Raw genomic sequence first — 20,044 nt, 5'->3', positions numbered from 1 at the left:
AAATAAGATTTGTTTTCTGATACTTTTTCATTTTTTTTACTAAATATTGTACAACTGAGTAATATATGATGTCAATAATGAAGTCAAGCTGTATCTTTAAAATAGCTACCAAATTAAGAATCTAGAATGTTGTATAATGTTACATATTTGTTACACTATATTTAACCTTTATAAACTGGTGAAACTCTCATAAATTCCCATTATGTGGTTGAGGATGGTTATATCAGTATTGCCAATTAAAAATAGCTTTTTGAGCAAAATAGTGAGTGGAAACTTACTAGTTATTGACTTAAAAAAAGTATTAGAACATATAAAGGCTACTATGAAGTGTATTACTGTATCTGGGGAGTTAAGTGGTTAAAACACTCAAAAATGTTTCCGTTCTCTATTTGCTTCACAAAGTTAACAATGAAATTTCCATACCAGCGATTCTTCTATTTTTTTTAAATTTTATTTATTTGAGAGGGAGAGAGATGGGAGAGAGAGAACATGAGTAGGGGAAGAAGGACAGGGAGCAACAGACTCCCCACTAAGCAGGGAGCTCCCATGACCTGAGCTAGAGGCAGACGCTTAACTGACTGAGCCACTCAGGCACCTGAGTGATTATTCTTCTAACCCGTCTAAAGTTTTATGACTTTTTCTTTGCTTTGAGCCTCTGATTTTTTTCTAAAAGAATTTTGTTAGAAATAGGTTTGGTACATCCTTATCTATAATAGTAGTAAGAGGAAAATGATTTTAATGCTTAAGAGAAGGGAAAATGGCTAATTAGATTATTGTGGTAAGTGAAATTTGGTAGATTATACCAATAATTAATATGATACAAAAGTATACATAAGGATATGCAAAAGTATTCACAGTAAATTGCTAGCAAAAATTAAGTTTAAAAATAATATGGACCACTCTGATCCTATTATGAACACATTATATGTTAGATTTTCTTACATATGCATACATATAGTATGTGTATGTCTATATCTGGGTACATACATGCACAAAAGACTGGATGCATGAATAAATAGGAGATGAGACTAAAGATATTTTTAATTTTATTTTTTGGCTATTTGAATTTCCTTTTTTTGAACTTAAAAATATTTTTTCCGGCTTTATTGAGGTGTACAACATGATTTGATACACATATATTGCTAAATGATTATCACAGTAGTGTTAGTTAGTACTTCTATAATCTCACATAATTACCACTTCTTTGTGCTGAGAACTTGTAAGGTCTATTCTCTTAGCAACATTCAAGTATGTAATACAGTCTTGTTTATTATAGTCACCATGCTGCACTGAATTTTCTTACTTTTGTAAGATGAACAGTGTGTTGTCCTTGTATTAAGTAAAACGTAATATGTTTTATTATTGTTTTGTGACTAATTGGAGAACATTGTTAAAGAAAATTTATTTCATTAGAATATCTGGCAACTTTATTACAATAATAGTTTGGACTTTTGAATAAAGCTTTCATGCAAACCTTTAATAGTTTCAAAAACATGAAGGGAATGATGTTTTTTCCCCTTTTCCTGCTTAGTTATTTTGAAATTGATATTTTGAAGTGAGTTAGCTACAGATATGTTGTACAGTAATCATCAAAACATCAGCCCATTAAGCTTGCTGTCCTGACCTAAGTGATGTTTTTATTGAGAGAAGTATGGTCCTCAAGATAATTCTAACATAAGGCACAGAAATCAGCATTAAGGGGTTTTGAATTACAGCTGATGAGTGTACATGGTTGAGAAGAGATAATTTTTTTAAAGTTCTAAATAGTGTTTAAATTTCTAAGAGAGGAGTTATATTAACAGAGATTCATATATATCTTTTTTTTTTACACATATGAACATATAAAAGAAGAACACAAAAACCTGACCACTCATATTTAAAAAGAATACTTTGGCAGAAGTTGAAGAAATAATTACTATTGAAATAAGTGCACTCTTGAAAATGTATTTTCTTAGTCACACTGTAACATGAACAATTATTTATATTTCATACTTATGATTATGGGTAAAATAGTAACATAACACGTTTTATTCTGGTCATTATATGTGTATACATACAATTGCAAAACTCAAAGAATGCAAATATTTTATTAGCCATTCAAAATGATGACATTATTTATAATTTATTTAGTAGTGTTTGAAGTGCAAAATTAGACATGCACATTCTTTTTAGGCTACTTGTTTTATTCCCATTGAAACTAACTGAAATATATTTCTCAGTAAATATCTTTAGCCTGAAGCATAGAGTATGGGAAAGCTATTGTGGAAAAACACTTTTGGAATATTCTTGAAACATTCAATCTTGTTGATTCACAATCTTTTCTATAGGGTATTTAGGTCACTAATGCTATTTTTGCCAAGAAAAACCCAATGCATTTAGTTTGTTTGGTTGCTCTTCTTATTTTCAAAAGCTGTATTAAATTATTCTTCCTTCTTTCCTCTACTACAGGTCTTGAAATATATGGCCTATAAAATCATTCTCTTTGGGAAAGAATTGCAGACAAGTCATCATCCTTTGAGGATAAGTTCGATTAAAAGGTAAATTTAGGCCTCTGGACATCATACAAGTAGTCACTACACAATGAAATTGTTGATCACATCAGAAGTACTGATTGTTACCCATTTTGTGTGTTTTAAGGCAAACTGTCATTGAGAATTAAAAATGTGTTCTTGAATTAAATGAATAAAAATGTATTTTTAACTCATCTGTAACACTTCACATATATTTTTAAATAGTTTAAAATAGTTTGAAGTAGGATTTCTGAATTAATCATTGTTTTAAGTAGTTTGGATTAGAGTTTTAAATCCCATATTTCCTGTGAAAAGAGGGAGTAGAAGACAGAACATTTATATTAGAGTGCTTTACATACTAATCATCTGGAATGGGATATAATAAACTATTTCAAATGTTCTTCCACTTGTAATGATAGGATGTCTTTAGATAATTTTACAGAATTTATTTTATTTTACTAATTGATTGGTATATTCGTCATCCAGAGATATATTAGTGAAAGCTGGATTCTAAATCACTTTCTTATGATAAGCTTTCCAATTAATTCTTCTCACACTGTTTTCCTGGTGACATTTGAACTTCTTTCATTATATAAAACACATCTGGAATGAGACATTGCTGAATAATAATCATGGATGCTAACATGTTAAAGATTGGACCCCTGACATAGTCAAATGTGTTCTGGTTTAAAACAGTGACCTCAACTAATGCTGCTTTAAGTGAACCACATTTAGAATGAATATATAGGCAGGTCTTTTTAGTCTGCCTGTCATGTGGTAAAATTGGTCAAAAAGAATGAAATCAAATTGCAAACTATGTCTCCCTTGTTTAATGGAATTAACTATATTCAGTTATATTTTTTCTCTCATCAGCAAATATTTTTTCTTCTTGTCTAATATGAAAAATATTACAATAAGTAAATACTTAAAAAGGATTACCTAAAACATATGTTGAATCATGTATTACTTATAATTTACATTTGTATTATAGGGTTACTGAATTTCTTCTGTGGTGTATTTCATAAAAGAGAAGATGCTGATAAGATCCCGTTTAAATGGCTTGCTAATACCAGAAGCAGATCATTTAAAATGGACCTTACATCTTTATAGGATGTTAGAAATGAAGACATTACCTCAAAATGTAGGTAATTATTGCCTCCTCTTTTATCAGTGCTATTTTCTGAGGTATTATCATAAGAGAGCACTTTAGTATTAAGCAGGGCCTTCAAGTGGCAATAAATCAGTCCAACTGAGTCATCATTGTCTAGGGCATCTGAACTACTGCAATGTTGTGGATCCTACCGAGAGTGTGAAATCACTTGACCCTTGGCATTAACCTTTGCTGAATGAATAGACACTGCTTTCCACATCGAGGAACAAAGCAGAAGACTATTGATTAAACACCACATTCACTTGATATTAAATACTGGCTGAACTCACTTCTTGCTTCCAGTTCCAAAGGGAGAAGCCCAGAGAGTTGCTGGGTCTCAAGAGAATGGATGTTTGTAATTCAGAGCAATGTTTTTCCTGCAAAGTACTTTTTTTCTCCTCTGATCAATAACTAGCAGCCATGATCAGCCATGAGTATGTATTGTCAATTCTGACCTGTGTATTTTATCACTGAAGGTGAGAGGTCACAGGGCTGTGACTAATATTTCAGGTCTAAGCATGAATTGTTTCCTGACTTCAATATCTGTTTGAAAGAGCAATTTGTTTTATTTTATTTCTTGCCTTATGAATCATTGTTTAGGCAATTGATTTGTCTGCATTAGTAAAATACACACTTTTTTTTTCTGAAAATTCTTGGGTTTTATCACTATTTTGCCAGAGGTTGAATTTGCTAGAACTCAGCATTGGAAGAAATTGTGATAAAAGAACATCCTTAGGATCTCTATTTTGTTTTATTGGGGAAAGAGTAATATTGTAGTTAAGTAAAATTTTCAAGTTAGATGAAAGCAAAAGCTTTGGAAGAGAGTGTAGCAATACATGTCAGCGTAAACAGAACAATGAAAGATATTTTGTAAGAATTCTTAAGCTTAATTATCTTCTGACCCATTGCATGTAGTTATACTGTTGGCAGTAGTCCGACAGCTCCTTTGTAGATAGATCTACTTTATCCAGAAAGAGAACATGTATTATTGACTGATAAATCAATTCAACTCATGGAACTAGAGTTAAATTAAAAAAAAATTTAGCCACAAATGCGAAAATCACTTTTATTTTGCATTTAAATCATTTTTGTGTGTTTCTATAACCAAGGTTATTTTTATTGCAGGAAGCAACATAAACAGCTACCTTAGAGAAGATCTTTCTTCTCTAAGATTCCATATTATTTTGAACCAAGGATATTGCACCAGTAAAACTCCTTAGAAATAATTGTTTTCATCGCTAAGGGTTTGACTGGCTTGTGTTGAGCACCAACCAGAAATTCTAGATCAGCTAGTTGTGAACCTGTCATGGTTGAGCAAAGATCATTCCTTGCCTGAATAATAGAAAATATTTCCTCTAAGGACATAATGGTGTAATTTAATACACGCACAGTCTCACACAGTTTGCACAATTTTTGAAAAGGAGTATTAGAAGGCTGAGGGAAGTTGATAAAATGAATCATGCTGCTAAACTTAATGGTCAATCCTTTTGATTTGATGCTTTCTACGGGATATGTAGCCCCTGAAATCTTTCTTTAAAAGCTACTGAAGCTTGGAAAAATGTGAACAACGCTGAATTTAAACTCTATTTTGGTTATGTATTATATATTCCTTTTTTCTTCATTATTAAGGACATTTGTATAGAAGTCATTTTCATTTCACTATTATCTAGAGCACAGGCGTGCTATATGGACGCAAGAGCCTTGGACTTACTTTGACACTTGGGGGTACCTATGTACAATTTGACTGCAATAGTAGAGTACCAACTTTTTTTTGTGCATGCCAAAGCGTATAAAGATAATTGTTTACACATACTGGTATTTTTAAGGTTATTTTGAATGAAAACATTGAACTAGAGTTTGTTGCTTTGAAGTACCAAATAAAGGCTTTTTTATTCGGCTGTGCATGCTAGTGAATGAGATAATTTTGTGACATTTTAGACGGAATTAACTGTGGCTGCGCCAAGGTCCCATGGCAGGTGGTGACATAGCTGCAATTAGAATCCACGCAGCACATCCTGCAGGCCCTTTTGTGATGTCTTTGGTGTCTGTGTGTGGCTTCCAAATGGAAGTTAATTTTAAATAAGGTTGGTGAGATAGAATAAAACGGTTACAATTTATTATGACCAATATTGGAATTCTGTATTCAGAATTGGAAGGAGAGGGAGAAGGAAAGAGAAAGAGACAGGAAGGAGAAGGAAAGAAAAGAGGAAAACATTCCTAGCTCAGCTCTATGATTTAAAAACATGGTTAGATAGGAACCTCACATGCTTATGTTAATGGGGGTGAGGAGTTTGAGTTTGTAAATTTTTAATGCTCAAAAAAGTAAGTAGCCTCTTCAGATAGACTTCTGGCAGATGAAATCCCCCCGTCCCTGTTTTTTGAGATAACCTAGAGATAGTTTAGAACACATGTAGGTAAAAGTGAAGAATGAATCTTTCCACTGTTTAGAGGAGAGATTGAGGATGGTTACTCTTAAAATACATTGTTTGTAAATTCTAAAAAAAAGAAGTCCCTGTGGGTTTTTTTTTCCTAAAGTTGAGATAGTAGAACTCCAAAAGTACTCTGCCCCAGATTGATTATTCAAAATTGATCTCTTCTGAAGGCAAACTTTGACGTGATTCCCATTTATCTGATCAGTCACAGGAAACTTTTCAAAAAGAAGTTCTCTGTAACAGTTCATATCTAAAAAATCCAGCTCTCAAGGTTTCCCTAGCCTGAACACAATAGTCTCCAGCCTGGTTGAAATCTTTTTAGTGAGATCTTTTGTTTCCTTGAATTAGCAGAAGACTTTGAAATTGACTACACATTGTTAAATCTTTGCTTGGGATCTAGTAAAAGCCCATATAGTTTATCTGACACAGTCGAGTTTATCTTTTTACATTTGTCATTCCTCATAAAAGATATCGACCAGAATTTTTGTGACTTTGACCAGCAGAAAACCTTAGCTGACATACTCAAGGCTGAAATGCAGTCATCGGAAATGGAAGCACTTCAACCCTGCCCCTGTGGCGAGAATGGCTTCCCGTTAGACAATCTGGTCAGATTCTTTATGGACCCAAAGGGAGGTACATGTGCTGGGCATTGCGTTTATGTTTTTTCTGACCTACCTGCTCCTTAGAGCTGCATCCTAAGACTGCTGCTTGTGTAAAACCTTTCAGAACTATGCATCATTGATCTGGCCATAATCACACTGATCTGTTGGCTTTTCACTAAACTTTACTTAAGTGAAAACTAACCTTCTGCTTCCTCTTTGGGGTTATGATTGACTGTATGTCTTTCGAATGGTGTGAAGATGCTGGCTGTGAAACCGGAACACTGCTTTTAAATGTCTTCTAAAGAAGCAAAGAAAAATGTGTCCCCTCAACCACTACAGAGCGAGATAAAAGAAAATAATGACGGTGTGCACTGCGTTGTCAATGATGACCTTTAGGGAATCTTTTTAGAACATCTCCACAGCTAGAAAAGGCTTTTCTCTCCCCCCTCAAAATTGATTTATTCCAAACTTATTATTAAAATAATTTCATGTTGTTAAATCTCAATTCCTTGATGCAGTTTTTCACTGAGGCTACACATGTATTAATTGAGAGTCCCTTTATTAATTTCCTGGATAACTGGTGAGTGACACTCCCTGCCTGAGATATAGAACTCTGATAGGTGAAGAACTACCGTTGGAATAGAAAACAAGGGGTCATAGGATGTGAAAAATTGGTCAGAAGGAAGAAGGAGAACACCAGGAGAGTATGGGCATAAGATCTAATATAGAATGTGTTCAATCCTGCTCTCCATCCTGACCCCTCCCAAGTCACTTAGAATCTGTGGACTGAATATATGAGGTTAAGCTTTATTTGCAATACATGGGTAGCAAGCTACGAAAAGGCATAAAAATATAAACCATTTTAGGTGTCTCTTATGTGTGAAGAGTTGATTTCAGACGTTAAGTTTTCACTATATACATTTATAATTTCATGACGCTAGGGTAGTCTAAGTATTTAGTAATATTTATGGTCCTCAGTCATTTCTCCCAGTACATTCCATGCATGTGTGTAATTTTTCTACAACTAATAGCTGATTCTTTTATAAAGAATGGTAATGGGAGTGGGTAATTATCATCTAGTTGCTTAGGACTGTACTTTTGTGTATGCAAGGGCAGACCTCTTGCTCCACCTTTCAAAATAGCATTCCTAATCATCACAGTGCACCCAGAGCTGCTGAATAGGGGCATGTGTGCTGACCCGGATTATTAGCACATCCATCTAGCCAGCAATACTATGAAATACTTTCCATTTTTCACATTGCACATTTTTATGTGAAAACACACACACAAGCAGCCTTAATTCAACAGCATAGCTCTGTTTAAGAATTAATGTTTACAATCATGGGTTCCTTCCACATAGTCTCCTAATTCTAAAATTAGCAATAATAAAAAAAAAGGTGGCTAAATAAACAAATATTTGTAAAAATCTTGGTTTCTTTCATGTTTTTCCCTAGATTCCTTTTTTCTTCCAGTTTTGGGTTGTCACAAAAAAACACCATCTGGTTGGGTATAAAAATGGTCTAGTTGGCTGCAAATCAAGGCAAGCTATTATGTCCCGATGAGTTCAGTAAGGTTAGTGATCATGGAGGAATCAAAACAGTGGTTTGAATAGAATTTTTTTTTTTAATGAGCAGATTGTGCAATAATCAACTATAGCCCTTATTAAGGAAAAAAGTTTTGTCCTATAATGTAAGGAATGATATCTGACACCCAGAAGGAAAAGAGAACTTTTAAGGTCTTGCCTGATAAAAGAACCTGGGTAACTTACTACAGCAAAGAACTATTCTTCCATTTCTCCAGTGTTCAAGCTACTCCATTTAATGTTGTTTGATTCCATTTATTTTCTGGTTCAGTAAAATGATTTCTTTTATGACTTTTTAGAATGGTCATGATTCTCAAATCAGGTTACCAAATATTATTAAATTAGGCAATAACATTATCTCTTTAGAATTAATGTGGTATAATGTCCTTCCTAATTTATAGTATCTATTCCAGAAAATACTTCTGGGATATATTATTGTCATGAGGATAAGTGAGAAGGAATGTGAAACATTTCCTGGCAAAGAAATTACTGCAAGATACTCAATGCAAAGAAATACCTGATGCTTAACAACATATTGAAAAAAAAAAAAAAACCCTTTAAGAAAAAAAAAAGTCTTGGGATTTTTGTGTGAGAGACCACCTTCAGGATGTGTTTGGGCAGTCCATGTGTTGGAAAGAAATTGTAACCTCACTTTCAAATGGCATTGTCATCCACTTGAGTTGCTATTGTATCCACTGAGCGGGACCCTACGCTTGATTCTAACTGGCTTCCCACTCTCCCGCAAAGCTCTCACTCCATGAGAGGAAATAGGAGTAGGTCCATCAGTCTATTTAAATTTCATTCTCAGAAACTGAATGTTTGTATATACCCTCAGCATTTCTGAAGAGGCCCTGAACCTTCCAACAAACTAGGCAAAGGGAGCCCCAGAACATTAAACCTATTTCAAATATGCAGCTACGGCATTGAGATTTTTTTCTTTTTAAAATACCTTCATTATTCTAAGCTAGTTTTATCAAGAGTGCCAGAGTCATTATTAAAAGTATCAGTCAAGTACAGTCTCTTTGTAAAGATACTCGTTGAATAGATTATTACTAACAAACAATAGAACATAGGTTAAAAATTAAGGTGGAATTTGTTGTTATAAATATAGTTTTAAAATAAGTTGTATTTCTTAAGGCTGTATTAACAGTATTTGTCCTAGGTGGGTTAATTGTTTATCAGTAGTAATGGATCCTTGGTGAATTATTGTTGATGCTAAACAATGGTTTTGGTGGTGATCATGGCCTGGCCCAGGGTCTGGTCTGCTTATCTTCAGATTAACCAGTGTCCTTTGGTGCATGGGATGAGAAATGTGACATTGACTTTGGAATTGTGATCAATAGCCTTTGATCTCAGAATCCCTTATTTTCCTTTTTGCAAGTGAATGGCACAAGAAGCACTTTCTCTCTGCAAGAAGGAACGTAAAGGATTTGGAGCTAGAGAGGCATAGATCTATCTCTAATCAGCCAGTTTTGCTGTGTAAGTAAAGGCTGGAAAACAAAAAGAGGCAGAAGTATCCCTCTTTTACAAGTTTAGTACTTGGAGAATAGTGTAGACAGGACTCTATATTTTAAAGCTTTCAAAACAGAGGAAAACTTTCTTTTAATGAACCCAGTCTTACATGACCAAACATCATTCCATCACATCATCACATCATTGTCCACCTGCAAAATAGATTATTTAGTTGGGGATTAAATCTCCTAGGATGAAATTCTAATATCAAGCATGTTGTCTAATATTAATCTCAAAAGGCAGAGCAAGGAAATATAAATGAAAAATTTGATGTAGAAGCCTAGATTGCATGCAAAGGGTCAGAGAATTTACAGGACATATCTATATGGCTCTACCTTTAAGTAAATGAATTTACACAGGTACTTCATCCTAGTGTTTGTACTTTGACTCATTTTAAGTGTCTTTATTTTTGTTTTATGGTATTAACATTATATCATCTGTTTCCTATGCAATTTATATTTTATTGCACTTTGTTTTCTAATCTTTTATTTTTTATTTTTTAATTTTGATTTACTTATGATAGTAACAGAGAGAGAGAGAGAGAGAGGCAGAGACACAGGCAGAGGGAGAAGCAGGCTCCATGCACCGGGAGCCCGACGTGGGATTCGATCCCGGGTCTCCAGGATCGCGCCCTGGGCCAAAGGCAGGCGCCAAACCGCTGCGCCACCCAGGGATCCCTGCACTTTGTTTTCAATTATATCTTCTTTGAAATGAACTTTTCTCTTCCCTTATGAATGTACCTCTGGCTATTCATGGAATATCCTGATTAATTATAGATATCTTAAAACAAGTTTTCATAAATAATTTCATAAAAAATATGGGAATCTTTTGACTACAACTCTAGTACTTTCTAATTTAACCTAGTCTTCAGTACAGCAAAGGATATGCATTGATGCAGGGATTTGTGGTGCAGCTGCAGATTGGTTAAGGTAAGCCACAGTTTGCTAAGGTATGCAGACATTATGTCAAGTACTTGACAGGCATGATACCATTCATCTTTAAAATAATCTGAAGAGGCAAGTATCATCTTCATGCTCTTTACTCCATTGGCAGAGGGACAATCTAAAACTCTAGCTCAAAAATGTTAAGTAACCTTCCCAAGAGCCCAAAGCTAATAAGTGGGAAACCCAGGATATGATTCTAGAATAATTCCACTCTTCATCACATTGTACTGGCTTCTCAATGTGAATGTTCGTTTTGTACCAAGAATTTATGTTTATGCTTTATGTTTTCTGATTCTGTGTCTAGTAGTGAAAATGTTACTGGGAAACAGCATTGATGAGCTTTTCTATTTATCAGTTTGGAACATGTTTGATAACTTAGGCTTTTGGTCATGACTGCGGTTTATCTTCTTTTCTTTATTAGAAATGTTCTTTCTGTATCACTCTCTGCTTTCAGTCTGTATCTTATCAGACAGTAGGTAAATGAATAATCATTAGGGACTTTTTGATAGCGTACTTCCAAATGGAGAAATTTCATTACAGAATGCTACTATGTTAATTTGACATTTATTATGGTTTTCTTAAAAAAACTTAAAAATGATTTTTTTGAATGTAAATGGTGTACTCATGAACTAATTTGGTCCATAATGCTATATGCTTTCAAGAGGAGGGTAGGGAAAGTAATGGATCTACAGTGAAAAGTAGTACTTTTATGCATGAGTAAACTTGCTTAAACCTCCTTTATTTTATTGTCTATCATCATTTGATCTTTAGATAAATTTTCAAGGTATTGATTTTTTTTATTACAAAATATTGTTGCATTATTTTTTTCTAATTTTACCTCTTGAATATACAAATAACGTATCACACTGGTGATCTGTCATTTCACCCACAAGAGAAAAGTGTAATTTTAATTAATTCAACAACTGAGCAGTTACTACTATGTCTTAGATATGATTCTGGCCCTGGGAATATAATCATGAACCAAATAAACAAGAAGTCAGACTCTCAAGAGAAGACATCAGTAATACTGATAAGTAAATATATAGTATGATCCATAGAAAGAGAGCTAAGAAGATAATGAAGAAAAGAGGCTGAGGGAATATTGGAGATGGTCAGTTTTCGATACAGTAACCAAAGAGGGCCTAAATGAGATGGTGTCATTTGAGTAAAGACTGGAAAGAGGTTAGCTAGCAAATCAAATTTTAAAATGATTTGCCCTGTAAAATGTATTTTATAAGTCATTGTTTACCTGGCATTGTATAACTGTTATATTGATATTAGTGTTTAAGTGATTATTTTTTAAACTATACTCTTGTATGTGTGTGTATTCTTTTAGGCTCTTTGTCCTTTTATTGATGCTTGGAGAATTCAGAGGCAGTTGGTTATTTTTTTTTTGAGAAAGGTAGTATCCTTATCATCCAACTGGCTGGCTGCAGATTATTGGGAAGGAAGACAGAATCCAGAATCGTTTATTTTTTTAAATAAAGAAATGCATAATGCCAGAAGACTAGAGAACTCCCCTTTTCTCCAAGGAGAACATCCTTGAATATCATCTCTTTATAGCAACCAACTCAAAGTTTAAAAGTTCTAGGTGATGACCAGTTCTCTTCATTGATCACGATAAGGTTTTCCCTGATTGAGCTACTTAAAGCCCAAACTTATCTGCTCCTTATATATCCAGTGCACAATGATGGAGAAAAAGCAGATGTGAAATTTGATTGAAATAGTGCTATATTTGTGTGTGTGTCAGTCTTAGTGTATATATCCTGTTGAGTAATTAATTAACATTTAAAAAAATATTTTATTTATTAGATTGAGAAAGAGAAAGAGTACAAGCAGAAGGGAGGGGTGGAGGCAGAGGGAGAGGCAGCCTCTCTCCTGAGCAGGGAGCTCAGTGTGATTCAGGACTGGATCCCAGGACCCCAGGATTAATGACCTGAGCCACAGGCAGATGCTTAACCAACTGGGCCACCCAGGCACCCCCATGATTGGTTAACATTTGAAGCACTTGAAAAATTGGCACCTCATCTACTAGAGCTTACCTCCTCTTGCAACTATGACCAGAGCTTCAATTATCTTTATCTCACCACCAACAAGTGATTTATTAATTAAGATAATTAACTTTAGAAATGATTAATCATTTGTGAAATAAGTGATGTTCAAGGTATGCATACTGTCTAGAATGTTACACACTCATCTCTGCCCTTGTGTGAATAGGGTCTGAGAATCTAGTAACTTCTGTAGACTTTCCTTTCTATTTGTTTCCATTTCTCTGTGGAATGGCACTCCAAGCCTAGGATTTTCTTTAGCTCTGTATTTAGAAACATATGGAGAGGTTCTTTGAGTTAATCCAACTCTATAAACTGAATCCTGTGGCTAGTGTCTGGTGATTCTTACATGCATGGTATGGTTAGAGGGACTAGGAGGAACAGGAACTGAAACTTCATTGCATTTATAGGAAACGTTGTATAGTCACGTAATAAAAGGCACACGTGGCAGAAATTGGTTTCAGTCTTGCAAATTTTTGGGAAGTGAACATATTGGTTACATTTACCTATAACTTTTGGAAGCCAATAGTCAGGAGAAAGAGTCTCATAATTGTGGATAACTATGTTGGTTTAGATCAGCTCACAATTACTACAGTGAAACAGTCTCATTTGGAAAAGGGAGAAAGGAAACACAGCAGTCACATGGTTTATATAGCAGTGACTGAGTCTCAGTGGAAGGAGCATTGGGGCTTCCTGTCCTAACAGCTCCTGCTCCTGCTTTTTTCTCTGTGAGGGTCTTTCATGCCCAATGTCACGATGGCCGCATCTGATCTGGGCTTTGGAGAGTGCTCCCTGCTGGTAGTCACGCACCTCTCCTCCCACTGTCTGTGGTGCAGGCCTGGGCTTCCATTGCAGAGTGCATGGTCATGGGCAGTTCTCTGCTAACTTGTTTAACAGTTCAGTTCCCTACAAACTGTTGTAGAAATTCAGGCTGTTCTTACCTGTGAAAATACATGTCTCAAGATCTTACCTAGAATCTTAAACCTGATAATCTTGGCTCTTAGAGTGGACCTCTATGTTCTGACCTTTTATCCTATTAAAGGGCCACAACCTTGAAGCAAGTTGGAACAATGGGGTGCTGGAGCCCTTGTTCCCACTGTTCAACAGAACACTCTTAAGGAAATGGGCTGCTTGATAAAGTTTATGACATAATTTTACTGTTTCTAAGCCTACCATTCTTTTGAATAATCCTTTTATTTTAGGACATTTTTAGATTCATTGAGAAATTGTGAATAGTACAGAGAATCCTCCTATAATGAGGACTCAAGTTTCTCTATTATTAACTTCTTACATAAGCATGATAGGTTGGTTACAATTAATGAGGTAATATTGATACATTATTATTAATTAAAGTTCATACTTCATTCCAATTTCCTTTGTCTGTTTTTTGGATCTCATCTGGGATACCACCACTCTCCCTAATCCCCATGTTTCCTAGTCTCCTCTTGGCTGTGATAGTTTCTTGGACTTTCCTAGTTCTTGGTGACTTGACAGCTTTGAGGAGTGCTAGTTAGATATTTTGTGGAATGTCTCTCAATTGATACTTTTTTCTTTTCTTTCTTTCTTTCTTTCTTTCTTTCTTTCTTTTTTCTTCTTTCTTTCTTTTTTCTTCTTTCTTTCTTTCTTTCTTTCTTTCTTTCTTTCTTTTCTTCTTCTTCTTCTTTTTTTCTTTCTTTCTTTCTTTCTTTCTTTCTTTCTTTCTTTCTTTCTTTCTTTCTTTCTTTCTTTCTTCTTTCTTTTCTATTTCTTTCATTTGACAGAGAGAGCACAAGCATGAGTGACAGAGCAGGGAGGGGCAGATGGAGAGGGAGAGGGGGAGAGAGAATCTTGAGTAGGCTCCACGTCCAGCATGGCACCTGACTCAGGGTTCTGTCTCAGGACCCTGAGATCATGAGCTGAGCTGAAATTAAGAATCAGAGGCTATATTGACTGAACCACTCAGGTTCTCTAGAATTGATAATTTTCTAATGTTTCTCTCATGATTAGACTGATACGCATTTTGGGGAGGAAGATCACAGAGATAAAGTGCTGTTTTCATCGTATCTTATTAAGAGTACATACCATGAAAAAATGAGTTACTATTGTTGAAGGTAACTCCAGGCACTAGGCTGAAGTGATGTTTGTTATAATTCTCTGTTCTAAACTTAGCTTTCTTCTCCTCTTGTACTCTTTAGAAAGAGGCTACTATGCACAACCCACACTTCTATAGTAGAAAGTTATGTTCCATATTTTTGATAGTGAAGTATCTACATAAATTATTTAGAATTTTCTGCATTGGAGCTTTGTCTATTCTGCCCTATTTATTAATTGAATCATTTATCTATATGGGAATTTTTAAATTCTTTGTCTTATAATCCAATATTTATTTATTATGTTGCTTAAATTGTTCCAGTTTGAGCATTGGGAACTCTAGCTTTATCATGTGTATTTCTTGCCTCAGTCCTAGAAATAGCCATTTCTCCAAGGGGCCCTGGATTCCTTTACTGGATTTTACTTGGAATTATATTGAGCCTATATTTCAAGTTGGAAAGAATTGACATATTAATAATATTATTTTGCTGCAGATGAACTTGGACTATCTCTTAATTTATTAAGATCTTATTTGGTTCCATTCATAAGCATTTTGTGGTTTTCCTCCTTTAGAACTTGTCAGATTTTATTAGATATACACCTAAGTGCTTTCTTTCTTTCTTTATTTTGGTGCTAATGTAATGGTTTTGTGCTTTTAATTTTAGGTTCCAATTATTCATCACTGGTATATAAGAAAACATTTGTCTTTTATTTTTATTTTTTTTTTATTTTTATTTATTTATGATAGTCACAGAGAGAGAGAGAGGCGCAGAGACACAGGCAGAGGGAGAAGCAGGCTCCATGCACCGGGAGCCCAACGTGGGATTCGATCCCGGGTCTCCAGGATCGCGCCCTGGGCCAAAGGCAGGCGCCAAACCGCTGCGCCACCCAGGGATCCCCATTTGTCTTTTATATGTTAACTTTGTGTCCTGTGACCTTTCTATAATCATTTATTAGTTCCAGGAGTTTTTGTGCTGATTCTTTGGAGTTTTCTACACAGATAGTCATGTCATCTGTGAACAAAGACAGTTTTATTTCTTCCTTTCCAATCTATCTTCTATTTCCTTTTATTTTTCTTGATCTTATTACATTAGCTAGGATTTCCAGTACGATATTAAGTAGAAGTGATGGTAGTAGCATCCTTGCCTTGTTTCTGATTTTAGAAGGAAACATCTCATTTGTCACTATTAAGTTTGATGTCAGCTGTAGGTTAATTATAGATGCTGTTTATCAAGTTGAAGAAGTTCCCTTCTCTTCCTAGTGTGCCAAAGGTTTTTATCATGAGGTATATAGCTTTTGTTACCCCCATAGATGAGACAGGAACACTACAGCAGGCTGAAATGGGACAGACACTCCCCTTCTACTCTGCTGAGATAAGCTCAAGTAAAGCTCGAGTCTTTTCCCTTGGAAAGGAGGTCTTTGTTATACAGAATGATTTGGGCATATTTCACAGTAATTACTTATATGCCACAACTATGAGAGGATTTTTCTTGGATTTTCACCATAAGAACCTGGTGGGGTCCATGAAACTCACAAGATTCTGGGGGCTCCCGTCAGACTAAGGCCCTTCAGGAGTTTCTCACTTTTATGCTAGTCCACACTCAGGCTCTAGTACATCATCATATTACCATTGGAGTGTCCTCACCAGTTTACCCTCCAGTAGTTCTGTCACAAGAAGGTAGATCTTGTATAAATTTGCTGGATTCTCCTCTCTTTCTGGATTTTAGAGTGGCAGTTTTCCCTTCCCTATAGTTCTCTGATGTGTCCCAAAAAAGTCATTGACTGAAGTCCAAGCTTGATATGAATATTTTTTCAAGTATCTTGTTTCTAATTGCTTCTGTTTAGACTATAGAAACAACTAGTATATATCCAAAGTAAAGAACCTTCAGTCTTTTCTGATTTTGCTTTAGGAACTGGGACTATATTTTGAATGTAAGAAAATGGGACAGTCTATTCTCCTTTCATAGTGAGAATTAGCATAATAATATAGGTTCTAACATCCTAGGATGAAGCAAAACAGTGCTTGAGTTCTGTTGTTATCCTATGTTAACGATTGGACCTGTGACTTTTCACTAATTTCTATGGTTCTGATTTTTTGCCTGACAATAAATTAGGTTCAGATAACCTATATTTACTCATTAAGTACTCTTGTGCTTGGTATCATGTTAGATGTTAGGGAAAGAGGAGTCATTAAAAAATGAACCAGATATGAAAAAAGTTGCTATTACTCTTAGACTATAATGATGAAGATGAAATAAATGCCCCAGAGTGGAACAGATTAGGTGTCACTAGAAGGGTCATTACTGACCAGTAGGAACAGAATTATGGAAGAGATATCATTTGAATTCATTCTTGAAGAGTAGGTAGGATTTGGCCAGGCTAAAATAGGAAGAATGAGTATGCCAGGCAGAGCCATCTGAGTGAGCAAAAGGCATACATGTTAGAGGAAATGTTAATTAAGTTAAAAAATGAGTGGAAGGAAAGAGAGAAAATAAACTGAGTATCTACTATGTGTGAAGAAATACCCTTTTATTTATTTTATTTTATATTTTTAAAATATTTTATTTATTTATTCATAAGAGACACAGAAAGAGAGGCAGAGACACAGGCAGAGGGAGGAGAAGCAGGCTCCATGTAGGGAGCCAGATTTAGAGACTCGATCCCGAGATTGCGGGATCATGCTCTGAGCCAAATGCAGATATTCAACCACTGAGCCACCGAGGCGTTCCAGGAAATACCCTTTTAAAAATGAATTTCACTTAATAGTAAAACAACCTTCCAAATTTGGTAGTATTTGCTCCATTTAAAAAGTAAAAGACTTCTGGGACGCCTGGGTGGCACAGTGGTTGGGTGTCTGCCTTTGGCTCAGGGCATGATCCTGGGGTTCCAGGATCGAGTCCCACATTGGCATCCCTGCATGGAGTCTGCTTCTCTCTCTGCCTGTGTCTCTGCCTCTCTCTGTGTGTCTCTCATGAATAAATAAATAAGATCCTTAAAAAAAAAAAAGTAAAAGACTTCATTTGTGTGTGTGTGTGTGTGTGTGTGTGTGTGTTTATGTGGCTAATCTGAAGGTCACTAACTAGTAAATGACACAGCTAATTGGTCAAACAAATTCCTTTTTATAGTCCTAACTAACCTTTGGTGAATACATATATACTTATAGATAATATGACCATATACTACATACTCCCAGTACAATGTCCTATAATACAAATCAATCTCTTTTTTTCAATTACCAAGGAAATATTTTTTTAGCATTCTGATGTTGTATACCTAAAAATATATCAAAGAACTAAGTTGAAAAAGTCTCTATTTTCTTATGTTTATGTTACTTCCCCATCATGTTATTTGTACAACTGCACTCCCTTGAGAAGGTAGACGGGAATGAAAATCATATTAGAAAATAATGCTGTAGCCAGATGTGAGAACGTGGCCAGATTTGAACATCAGGCTGAGAAGTTGGGGCATCATTCAATAATTTTTGTCTTCGGTTTATTTCTGCTTGACCTCTTAAAAATATGTTAATGGACTGATACGTGGATAAAGAATATATGATACACACACAGTGGAATATTACTCAGGCATAAAAAGAATGAAATATTGCCTTTTGAATGATGTGGATGGAACTAGAGAGTATAATGCTGAGTTAAATAAGTTGGTCAGAGAAAGACAAATATCATATGATTTCACTTATATGTGGAATTTAAGAAACAAAACAGATGAACATAGGGGAAAGAAAAGGGCAAACCCTTAGATTCTTAACTATAGAGAACACACTGAGGGTTGCTGGAGGGGAGATGGGCAGGAGAGGATGGGCTAAATGGGTGAGAGGAAATAAGGAGGGCACTTTTGATGAACACGGAGTGTTGTATGTAAGTGATGATCAGTAGATTCTACACCTGAAACTAAGAATACACCGTATGTTAACTAATAGGAATTTAAATAAAAAGTTGCAGTTACAAAAAATATGTTAGCTGGAGGTTTATTCTGTTGTCATCATGGGTCTTTAAACAGTGAATATAGAGTTTTAGAGCTGTCCTGTATACAAATTCATTGGGTAAAGGTGAAGAGGTAAAGGATGGTAATGCAGGAAGGAGGGGACCAATTAGGAGGCAGCTGGAATAAAACAGACAAGGGAAAATAATAGACTGGAAAAAGGATAGATATTTTAGGAGTACAAGGGAAGTGAAGAATATAACCAAAGTTGGCAAAGGTGGGATGTCACTGAGAGGAAATGGGATGTTCTGGTAAATTAAAGTTTTGAGTCTGTTACTAGGAAAGTATTAGTATGAGTCTTTTAAATACAAATAAAGAACAGAAATAAGCTTGGAAAGACAGTGAGCTCTTTTCTAGACAGATGGTGGTTTTGGAGTTCTGGTAGAGTGCCCAGGTTGTTTTGCCCAAGAGAAAGTGGGAAATTGAGACTGGAACTCTGGAGAGAGCTTGGGGGTGTTGTAACTATGTGTGTGTGAGTCAAATGTTACAGGTGATAATTGAGCCCAAAGAATAGAATGGTGTGCATGCATGTGTGCGTGGGGGGGGTGGGGAGGGAGAGGCAAGGAGGGCAGGCAAGGGAAAGAGCGGGGAGGAGAGAGATGGAAGGGGGATGGGTGAGTATTGAATACTGTATTAAGAACTACCTCCAATTATACTCTTTAACATTAGGGTTAAATATAAATGAATTCTTTAAATTATTTATGAAACCTTAAGAACAGTAATTGTTTGGGTGTATTATAGCTGCAATTTCCATCTCAACATACTGTCTTTTTAATCCTAATATAGACAAATACAGATTTGTAGGATGAGCAATTTGTGGTGCCAAATATACCTTTCTTTCCTATAGGAGAGATGTTTGACAATGGAAAAGTCAGGACATCAAAGGGATTTACGGTGGAATTCATTAAGTGTATATAACGTAAAAACTGGTTAGCTACCTTGTTAAACAAGTAACTGAAAATTAGCAATGCAGTTTATATTTATTGATTTTAAAATGGAAAGACTTTTCAACAAGTTGTATGTATGTGTTTAAGAAAATGTATGTTTTTGAATTAAATATCTAAGGACAAAAATTGCTGAAAAAAAGTATTTATTCAATCTAAATGAAACACATGCTTAACCATTTCTCACTGTTATTCTAAAAAAAAATTGCATCTGGACTGAGAATTTTTATTTCACTTTGTACCAGTGTGATGTG

At 35.2% G+C, this 20,044-nt stretch overlaps 1 long non-coding RNA gene across 22 annotated transcripts in view; it reads left to right on the top strand.

Moving 5' to 3' along the window:
• LOC140613213 (uncharacterized) overlaps nucleotides 1-20,044 on the top strand; it is a 541,366-nt gene that overhangs the window by 209,765 nt on the left and 311,557 nt on the right. For 17 of the 22 annotated variants that reach the window (XR_012014428.1, XR_012014406.1, XR_012014395.1 and 14 more), the window contains one exon: nucleotides 2,449-2,537. This is a non-coding gene — a long non-coding RNA (uncharacterized lncRNA). Of the gene's footprint in view, nucleotides 1-2,448; nucleotides 2,538-3,501; nucleotides 3,656-6,595; nucleotides 6,798-20,044 lie in introns of those variants that run through there. The other 5 variants (XR_012014410.1, XR_012014427.1, XR_012014429.1 and 2 more) reach the window with 3 other exon arrangements.

This window comes from Canis lupus, chromosome 2, assembly GCF_048164855.1.
Source record: "Canis lupus baileyi chromosome 2, mCanLup2.hap1, whole genome shotgun sequence".
Taxonomy (NCBI): domain Eukaryota; kingdom Metazoa; phylum Chordata; class Mammalia; order Carnivora; family Canidae; genus Canis; species Canis lupus.
The sequence above is the reverse complement of the archived record's forward strand: the minus strand, read 5'-3'. Positions and strand labels throughout refer to the sequence as shown.